The sequence below is a fragment of the Canis aureus genome, chromosome 1 (genome assembly GCF_053574225.1).
Source record: "Canis aureus isolate CA01 chromosome 1, VMU_Caureus_v.1.0, whole genome shotgun sequence".
NCBI classification, from domain to species: domain Eukaryota; kingdom Metazoa; phylum Chordata; class Mammalia; order Carnivora; family Canidae; genus Canis; species Canis aureus.
Window position 1 is genome coordinate 66605551 of NC_135611.1, and position 11365 is coordinate 66616915.

Below are 11365 nucleotides of genomic sequence, written 5' to 3' on the forward strand. Positions count from 1 at the left end.
CCTTAGGAGTCCGAGGACTAGATTTTGGGCAATAGCTTTTATAGCACTTCGTATTTTAACAGCCGCCTTCCCAGCCCTTCCCACTCCCACTTCTCTATCTTTAGTCTCTGGAGACTGAGGGCCGCGCCTGAGTATGCTCCTGGGACGTTTGCATTTCAAAGTCTTGGTGTGATTTACATATTCAAGAGACAGAAAAACGAAGTGAGTTTTCTGCAGGGAGTTGTGGTGCCTCTTGGTTGGTTCCATCAGCCCTATAATTAGGAGGAAGGACTTGTAAAAAGAGTTTTCTGGACTCAGGGCCAGATGGGGCCTCTTCAGGGTTGGAAAGGAAGCATGTGTTATTTGGGTCGCCATGGTCATGGCGATCATAAACCCATTGGCCTGTGGGTCTTAATGTCTTCCATGTATCATGAGCCTTTGCAGTGACTGTGATGGAGGGATGGGCACAGGGCCAGGCATGAAATACCCAAGTGAGGAAAGTCGGGTGGGGGTGGGGGGTGGCCTGGTACAAATATTGCCCTAGGGCCCTTTGCTTTTCCCTTGGTGGCTGGGACCCTCTTGAGGCATATTTCTTAGCTCTGCCCCTTTCAGAGGAGAGTGGAGGGGATGGAGGAGCTCTGGTATCTTGGAGGAGGCGAGCATATAGCCTGGGTGGACCTTTAAGAAAGTCATGGATTTTAGAGTCTTTCGAGAGACTGGCCGGTAGACACATGTTGGCAGCCACGCGCAACAGTTTAGAGCCTGTTCTAAACCAATCAAGCAAAATCCCACAAAAAACTCAATTAGCTCTCCACCTCCTTCCTGCTGCATAAAATCTTTAAGACAAATTTGAATTTCAGTTAAGATGTACTTTCTGATCTCACTTTCTACTCCTTGATTTTCTCCTGTTGCCTTAACCCTACTTACGGTTACTAGACAATTTTGACCGATGCCACTGTGAGCCTCTTCGCAGGCGACCACTTCCTTCCCGGGGTGTCCCGGGCCAGCCTCTCTAGAATTGGGGTCTGCCTCTGCTCTTGGGATACACATAGGGTCTTTGGGCAAAGCCCCAAGGCTTCCAGAATACGATACCAGAGTTTTGGCACTGCGACACCCAGGAAGCTTCCATGGGTTATGTCTTTTGTTTTATTAAGCAGTTGGTTCACCTCCTCAGGGGTCTTAGAAGGCACTAGCTTCCGATGTTCAGGACATTTATGTTTGTCCATTAACTTTCTCTTAGCAAAACTGTGCCAGGGATTAGACCACAACATTCCATTGGGTCAAGGGACAAAGAGTGACAGTGTGGAGCGAAATGGTGATGCTGAGACCGGAAGCCTTTGTTGTATTTTTCCTTGGGTGGTGCCAGTGGTTTCCAGTTGCAAGATTATTTTCACTCTTGTGGTCAGGGCACACAGCCTGGGAACAATTCACTGACTCAGTCTTCACAGAGAAAGGTCTCCCATCCTCCTTCCCCAAGAGAATGCTTTCCCTGTGCCTTTAGCCCAGTCTTCCCTAAAGTGGTGACAATGGGCTAGCAATCCAGTCTACCCTCCTCAGCTTTCCTTGGCCTTCAGGTGTGGAAGGCTCTCGTGCATATTAATCAACAATTAAAGTTAGTGGTCTAATATTTCTAATATTCTCATTAGACCATGTGACCTTGATCACACCGCTCTGAGGGAGACCGTTGGACTATTATGGCCATCAACCTTTTGGGCAGACAATACATAAGGTGGAGGCCGAGAAAAATTAAGACCATTGCCTTTGTCAACAGGGGCCCAGGACCCATGATTGGGTCCTGCAAAGGATCCTCTGAAAAAGGGGGGAATGTGGGACCCAGGAAATCTAACAAAAATCCCCTACCCCTGGACAAGCAGAGCAGGACTAACTCCATTCTGTGCTATCCCCGCCACCTCATGTAAAACCCCCCACACGACCTGCCTGTTTTTTAAGGTACTCCCTCACCCTAGTTCAGCTATTAAGCACACCCTTATCAGAAACCAGCACACTTAGGAATGCGGGACCTCTGACCTTTAACCAGCCGAGGAATGAAAACCCCTCTTTTGCCCGCCAAACCTGTGCGCCAATTCGAACCAGAATAATAAGCTAGTTCAAATGGTCACTATAGGGTGAATCGTGATTCAATTGGCCACCTGTGTGTGGACCGACATGACTGTGCAACTTTCTACAGGGCCACTGGCCCCTGGAACACTGCTGTGCTTCTTAGTGTCGGGGTCCAAGCCCCTGCTCTGCTGTATGGAGTATACTTGGACCCAAGCTCCAGCTTGTAAATAAACCCTCATGTACTTGCATCGGTGTCGGCTCCTTGGTGGTTTCTCGGCTCCTTGGTGGTTTCTCGGATTCACAATCTTGGGCACAACAATGACAGAGGCAATATGCCAGAGGCAATACGTGGGTCCTTCTTCCCCAGAGGATGGTACCCACTTGAGTTAGGTGGTTAGTAGGCAAGCTGCAGGTAAAGGGTATTCCCCCCAGTTAACTGCAAGGGCAATCATGCCGTCCTACTGGCGGTGCCAATTGTCTTGGGCCAGTCTCAGCCTGGTAATAAGCAATGTGCTGGCTGGACCAGCCGCATGGTTCTCTTTCGACTGAAAAACCCCTTCAGCAATAACCATCAGGAGACTTTGAAAAAAGAAAAGAAAAAATTATGACTTGCAAGTCCTGAAAAATGCGTGGCATACCTGGAGTCACACAGTGAGGTGAGAGAGAGAGAGAATACGCATGTGATGGGCCTGGGGTTCTGGTTTTATTGGGGTTGAGGATGAAAGCCTACAGTTTCACAAGCCCACTCTTTATTTGGGGGATTTAAAACACAAGAGTGGACATTTAAAGCATGAAAAGAGAAAAAAAAATGGCCCAAATGGTTAGTTGTTGAAATCAACCAAGATCGGGGGCTCACCGCGGGTAGGGGGCCTACCTCCTTCCTCCTTGTAGGGCTAGCAGTCCGTTTCTTGCAGATAGGCTTTGAAGCGCATGCTTCAGCTAACAAAGCTAAAATCAGGCACTTGCATTACAAAAAGAAAGAAAACTTTGCAACCAGCAGGGTTTACATGGCCCGGGTTCGGCTCCAGAATGCGTCCTTAGAGATATCCCCATGGATGATCTTTCCTGCAGGGAGGGCCCTCATGAGGCCTGCCTTCCCCAGGCGGAAATGGCAAAACTCACACCCACAGACTTCTTTGTACCTGCAATACAGGCATGAGAACTAGGGGCGACCAGTTAGGTTTATGCCTTATATATAATAATAACAGAAACTTTAGAAACTTCCACAGCACCAATTATTCCCCGTTGACATAGTCAGATGTCAGATCGATACTGTGTCATTTATTTAGGTCTCCGAGGGCTCTCCATCCCCTTCAAAGTGTCATCTTCACGGCCCTCTAGTCTAGGGCTGCCAGCCTGTCCAGCTTGGTCCCGCATCACTTCTTTACCTAACAGAAAGGTGTTATTAGCTCGCATATGATTTATTTTATTTTATTTTATTTTATTTTATTTTATTTTATTTATCTTATCTTATCTTATTTTATTTTATTTTATTTTATTTTATTTTATTTTATTTTATTTTAAATTTTAAATATTTAATTTCTTGATTTGAGAAAGAGAGAGAACACGCAAGGACGAGCCAGGGAGGGCAGAGGGAGAAGGGGAAGCAGCCTGAGCATGGAGCCCGGCATAGGCCTCCGCAGAGCGCGACCCCAGGACCTCAACCGCCAGGTGCCCCTGTGACGCCCCCACGTCAAACAACATCTCAGGATATAACCTTCAAAGGCAAACACCATTTTCAACATTTTTACCCTTATTAAATTAAATAGAAATGATTACCGTGGCTCGTTAGCAGGCCCTGTGCGGTGGGTACAAAGCAGCTATGATTTGGCACAAAACTGTGATATGATCACGTTTCCCTACATGTTTTATATCACGTACAGATATCTTTGGATTTATAGATGTTCATCTTCTATGCCCCTTCAATGCATATAAATACATTTTATTTTATTATTATTTTATTTTTTTAAATATTTATTTATTCATGAGAGTCATAGAGAAGCCCCATGTGGGACCTGATCCCCAGACCCCAGGATCACACCCTGGGCCTAAGGGAGGGGCTCAACCGCTGAGCCACCCAGGGATCCCCTATAAATACATTTTAAAGAGAATTTAGTGAAGCGTGAGTGAGAGCTCCCCCTGTTGTTCCCGGGGCCATCAGAGAGCTGAGGAGTGGATGGCCTAGTGCTACACAGAGGCCTTGCCCCTGGCACCCCCACCACGGACCACCTGTCAGCCAGGCCTGTCTTGTTCTCCGAGTTGCATCAGGAACAGTGGTTGCTTGCAGGAGTCGTGTTCGTCCCTCTTCCTACAGATACTTCCCCACGCTGTTGGGATGCTCGCTACTACTCTTTCCCTGTAGAGCCAAGTGTATCCGTTCGGACAAACAACATGTGTTTCGTGTTCCATCTTCTCCAGGTCAGAGGCAAATAGAGGGCAAATTCATGCAAAAAACATTTCGAATGGAAGGCTGAATCAATGGCTTTTGAAATACGTCCTCACTTAATAAGTTACTGGGCTGTTAAGGAATTGGCTTTCCTGAGCTCTTGGCCAGAAACCAGAAGAACAACTTTCTTCTTCTTATTTTTATTTTTTCAGTAAGCTCTGCATCCAACGGGGGGCTTGAACTCATAACCCCCTGATCAAGAGTCACATGCTCTGAGGACTGAGCTCCATCCAGGAGCCCTGCTTTTGGTGTCTTTTTAAAACTTAAAAAACTCACTTAAAATTAATCCTTGAGTTTTGTTAACCACCTACGAATTTCCCATGTGAAGCGAGTGAAGAACAAAATAATATTTATAGGAGCTACAGTCTAGTGTCATCCGTGGCACACATTATTGAAAATGGAGGGGAAAGTGCAACCTATCATTTTTTTTTTTTTAAGATGTTGGAGAAAGACCTCTACGGCAAAACATACTCCTAACTTATCGCATATTTCCATTATATAAAAATGTACCAACGACACCTCTCTTATAATTTAATCCAATACATCTGACAGATTTTGATATTCTGTTCTCCACTAGAACAAGTAAGATAAATTGCTTGAAATACCTTTGGCAAGAAGAGGACAGAGCCAAGCCAGGGATTGTCTGTGAATGAGAACACCCACTTTTCTAGGGCCAAGAAATCTCTGGACACTCTAATGTGACTCAATAAGGAATACAAGGCACTAACTGTAGTGTGGGGCAGAGGGTCACACATTTTTGCAATGCTGTAGCTATTTCCATGTCTCGGAGCCATCACGCAGCCAGGAGCCCCTGGGGTACCGACTACTCGCAGGACGAGTGGGCATCACATGCATCCCAGGGACAGCGTGCCAACAAGCATGAGGTGGAAACTTCCTCGCAGGAGGGTAAGGACAATGCAGGCCCTCTCACAGACAACCCATCTGCCCACCCCGACTCCCAGAGCTCATTACTGCCTATGTGGGGTTCTCTCTGACCAAGCCTGAAGCCACGTCTGTGGAACGTCGGGGACGCTCCACGTCAGTGGGCAATGTTCTGTCCAATATGCAGAGATTCTGCCTGTGCAACATCAAGCCAATTGGCGTTCATTCATCCTCCCATTCATCTGTCCCATAAAGTTTTCTTTTCTCCTTTGGCTGCTTGATATCATGTAAGTGTGATCCAGAACTTACTCAGAAATGAAAAGCACTCCTTTTGCTTTACAGCTCAAATTATCAGCATGATATCCTGGCCACCTGGCTACGGATCCTGGGCCTGTCAATTATCCTGATGCCTCCCTCACACCAGGCGGATGACAAACTCCTACCCCTTTTCTCCGGAGGAAGCTCCTGTCTTGTGATGCCCAGTTTGTGGTTTGTAGGAGATCTAATCCACAATGTTCTATTTTTATATCTACAAAAACTGAGTCTAGGAGACATAGGGGCTATTTGGGATATTTTAGTTCTCCTGGCCACGTTCACTTGAGGACGTTTGAGAGGACCGGTCTCCAGCATCAAGCTGGGCCCACTGCTTGTTTCTCACACAGTTGCCTGCTTAAGCCGAGCGGCTCACCCACCGTAAAAGTCATCTTGAGTTGTTGTGTTGCTGTCAACCTGAGAGGCCTTCATCCACGTACAGACTGGTGATTTTTAGCTGGCAACTCACTAGCTGTCCTCTGTCTTCGGTATAGCCTGAGATTACCATTATGAACATTAGAATCACAGACTTCAAGGGTTAGAAGGAACTTCAGGACCATTGGGGTTCCTCTCCCTTATATTAGGTAGGAGGGAAAAGATGAGGTGCTGGTGGAGATAACAGGGCTCTCCTGTGAACCAAGGTGAGGCTGTAGGGCTTTATGCAGAATAAGGCCATGCAATTCTTAGGTAGATGATTCAGAGTCGTAGGCAAGAAATGATAGAAGACAGAGAGAAAAAAAAAAAAAAGACAGATACAGGTGGCCTGGACCATAAAAATGTATGAAAACTAAGAATTGTCATTGGTCAAGAGGCAGCTCGCAGTGAGTTGCTGAACAAGAGGGGTGTCATCTTTGTGAGGAAGCCCTTTCCTGCCAGGACCCATCGCGACAGCGTTGCCTGGTAAACCAGGACTCTCAGGTCTTCTTTCTGCCATTGATTTGAGTCATTCCTAAGTTTGATCTAAGAACTCTTCTTCTAGACCCCAGAGAACTTCTATGCAAAAACAAGAACAGTACACACACACGCACACACATATATATTTTGTAAATTTGAAAGAGACCAAGATTCTTAGCTCTTTTTTTTTTTTTAAGATTTTTATTTATTTATTTATGAGAAACATAGAGAGAGAGGCAGAGACACAGGCAGAGGGAGAAGCAGGCTCCATGCAGGGAGCTTGATGTGGGACTCGATCCCGGGTCTCCAGGATCACGCCCTGGGCTGAAGGCGGCACTAAACCGCTGAGCCACTGGGGCTGCCCTTAGCTCTTATTTCCTAAAATTCTTACCTCCTCCCTTCTTCCCCTACGGAATTAAATTTCATCCTGTTATTCATTCATTCATTTGTTTGTGCTTCTTCTTACATTCGTTCATTCCACATTTATTAAATACGTGCCTTGTATGGTGCCCATTGCACATCCTGGCTGAGATATAAAGATGTATAAGTTATGTTTTCTGTTCTGAGGGATTTCACAGTCTCTTGTGTCACACAGATGTGTCAACAGATAAATTACAAAACCAGAACACCACAACAGTGACAGGATTGCTGTGGGAGCATAGAATATAGGGTCACCGACTATTCAGGGAACCTCTAAGACAGAACCTGAGAGACGAGAGAAGTTGTCATTGTGGGACGGAGAGAAGGGAAATCCTTCTTCTAAGTAACGGCAGGCCCGAGAGCACAAAGTTATACAAGGAACTTGTGAAGTTTGTGACTTAATGAGTAGTTTCATGGGGGCAGGATAAAGAGAAGATCTGATGTAATATTGACAGAAGTTGTTGAGTGCCTGGATGTTGGAAAGAAGAAGTGCCAAGGTTGCTAGCTTAGGAAACAGAATAAATAGTGCATATGGTGGAAACATCTCTGTGCGAGTCCAAGAATATGGCACAGAGTTCAGTTTGGGACCCTTGAGGATGGCCATTTGTAAAACAATTATGATTTTGCCTGTTGGGTAGTTTAAAAAAAATCGGTTTTCACCAACACGGATGGTCTTGTTTTGTTCTCAGTAATCAGGAGATAAAGAATAGCTAAATATGGTGGCAAATACTAACTTAAAAAGAAAAGACTTTATTTCCTACTATGGATAAGAATCCTGAAGAAGTGGACCACATTTTATTGCAGTTAATTTATTAACACTAGAGATTTAATGAGAAGTATGGCCCTTCTTTCTAGTATTATCCATTTTTTAATTGATTGAAATGGTTGCACACATACCTTGCAGTATTAGGCTTTTTTTTTTTTTTTAAGGTTTTTTTATTTATTTATTCCTGAGAGACACAGAGAGAGAGGCAGAGGGAGAAGCAGGCTCCCTGTGGGGAGCCCGATGTGGGACTTGATCCCAGGACCCCGGGGTCATGACCTGAGCCAAATGCAAACGCTCAACTGCTGAGCCACCCAGGTGTCCCACAATGCTACTTTTTAAAATAATTGAAATTAGAATGGAAGTAAATGCATCAGACCTGAAGAAAGTAGGAAAATACATCTCACAAATACATTAAATCATGATGGAGGAAATAAAGCCAATATATTTTTTAAAAAGTAACTTTTATGTTAGTAAGTGATTTGGTTTTCTGTTATTTTGGTTCAAATATTTATTGTTCTATGAATGTAGCTGTAGATTATCTACATACTCTATAATAAAGTGCTGTGAATTATTGGAATAGATTAGTATATTTCTTATGTTTTCTTTTTTAAATGAAATTCTATTTATTTATTTATTTACTTACTTACTTATTTATTTATTTACTTTACTTATTAAATACTTAACGACTGTATTTATTTATTCATAAGAGACACAGAGACAGAGGCAGGTACACAGGCAGAGGGAGAAGGATGTGGGACTTGATCCCAGGACCCCGGGGTCACGCCTTGGGTTGAAGGCAGATGCTCAAACACTGAGCCACTCAGGTGTCCCTAAATTTTTATTTTAAAATATTTTCAAATTTGGGGTGCCTGTGTGGCTCAGGCAGTTGGAGTTTTTTTTTTGTTGTTGTTTTGTTTTGTTTTGTTTTGTTTTGTTTTGGCAGTTGGAGTTTGACTCTTGATTTCAGCCTAGGTCATGAGCTCAGGTGGTGGGATCAAGCCCTGCATCAGGGTCCATGCTCAGTGGGGAGTCTGCTTTTCTTTCTCCCTCTCCTTCTGCCCCATGCGTGTTCTCTCTCCAAAATAAATGGGTGGATCTTTAAAAAGTAACAAATTAAAATAAAATATTTTCAAAAGTATACAAAAGCTATAAGAAAAATTTAAATAACTTACATTAGCACAGTATAGTTCACAAATTCAGTAAATTTTGCTTTGATACAATAGTTTTATCAAATCCACAATCTGTATTACAATATTGACAATTTTCTCATAAAGTTCAGAGTATTTTTCCCTTTACTACAAGACCAGTCTAGGAACACACATTGCAGGAAATTGTCGTGTCTCTGTATTTTATCCTCTGGAACAGTTCTCTAGTCAATGACATTGATATTTTGAAGAGTACAGGCAAGTTGTTTCATAGAGCATTCCTGAAGTTTTAATTGTCTAATATTTCCTCATAGTTAGATTTAGGTAATGCCTTCCTAGCCAAAATGCTACGGAGGAGATGTTGTGTCCTCGTCAGGGTGGTGTACCTGGAGGCACATGATTGCTCCTTGGCAATTTTTTGGTCAGGGTGTTGTCTGGTTTCTCCACTATGTAGTTTTTAATTTCCCCCCTTGAAATTAATAAACAGGGCATCTGGGTGACTCAGTGGTTTAGCATCTGCCTTCGGCTCAGGGCATGATCCCGGGGTCCTGGGGTGGAGTCCCACATTGGGCTCCCCGCAGGGAGCCTGCTTCTCCCTTTGCCTATGTCTCTGCCTCTCTCTCTGTGTCTCTTATGAATAAATAAATAAAAATTAAAAAAAGAAACTAATAAACGATACATGGAGAGACACTGAGAAACCATGCAAACACCAATGCTTTTTATAAAATCATCCCCTACCCCACTTCCTTCATATCTATCCATTGATTATTTTTGCCCAAACCAGTGTATATTACAGTGGAGGCAAAATGATGATTTTTACAACTGCAGCATACTTTTAAGGGTTATTAGTTCTTATCTGACTCTAAGAAATATTCTTAACCTTATTCTTAAACTTACTCAAGTTTAGGAATGGATTAATAGACCCTGATTCTGAGACAAGCTATTACACAATGAAATGAAATTGCAGCCCCATCAGTTTTATTTTTTTAGTGTATTTGCAGGTTGCAGAGATCATACTCTAGCACACTAAGTACTGTAAGTTATACAGTTTAGGTTGCACATCTGAATACAATTCTATGATTAATAAAGGGGCAATTTTGAAGTGAATATTCGGTTTTTCCATGAGTACTATTTTTCATTGTAGAAGCCTGTTTGTCTTTCTCGACCTGTTTCAGAAAAAGCAAAGGCCAAGAATCATCTAATTTCCTTTATATTATGTTAACCAGTATTTCTAGAGAACCAACTATGATATGGTAAGGTATGGTGTCATATGATGAATATTGTATACTCTCCAAAGCCTTTTCCAAGCATTCGATGGGTCATTGGCATCTCTGGGGATCATTGAGAAGACCAGCATGGGCTGGGGGGTTCTAACTCACCAGTTGAGTTGTAAGTTGAGCAAGGGCTGACTGACGGTATACACAGTAGTTTTCAGGGTTACCTTCCTGATTATTCCAAGATGTGAGAATTTCATTTGTGGTAGTGGAACATGTCCTAGCATGCTACTGGGCAGAGAACACAGATTGGGAGCCAAATGGATCTCTGAGTTTTGACCACTCCTAAGCTGTGTGAACTTGGGTCACTTAAAATCACAAATTTTACCCTCCTAGAGTATTAAATGGGGGCTGATAACAGCCACTTTAGAGGATTATTTTGAAATTTAACTGAGATAAAATAATAAAAATGCTTTGAATATTTTGAAGTGTTACACGTGCTTTGTCTTCTTACTACAATGTTTAAGTAATTAATAATTAAATAATAATAATAATCATTAATGGTAACATTATAGCCTTGTTTCATCTTTCCTGGTTGGCCAATAAATAATTTGGTATCAGTGTACTTGGACAAATACTAAGCAAACGAAAACCACAATAAAATTTATTAAGAAGAACCTTATTACATCAAGCACTTTCAAAATACCTTTATAAATAATCATTTAGTCTTAACAATCCTATAAATCATAACTTATTCCCATTTTGCAAATGAGAAAAATAGGAATGGAAATGTTAAATAATGTGCCCAACGTCGTCGTTAAGTGACAAAGTTATATCTGCTGGACTTCTTTGTCAAATGTGTCAATATTAACTTTGTTATGTGTCTTGCTAATTTGCATTCACAACAGGAGGAAAGCTGAGTTGTTACAAGAGGAAAGAATTTTCCTTGGGCTTTAATAAAGCTGTGAGTAGGACTGGGAGGGCTCATCAGGTAAATGTGATAATGAACAACTGAGAAAATCATCAGAAATGATTGCAGTGAAAGGTGAGAGGAATAGGAGGGCCTGAAAGAGAAAATTTGCTTTTTGTTTTTTCAGATGGAGGACTGCACCTTAGAAAGTAGTGTGGAAAGAAGCTCTGGAAAGGGTTGTATTTTTAAAGATCACTGAGGAAGTGCAGCTCCTCTTTTTTCATTTTGTAAATTAAAACAAAACAAACATACCAACCAACAACATAAGCTACAATC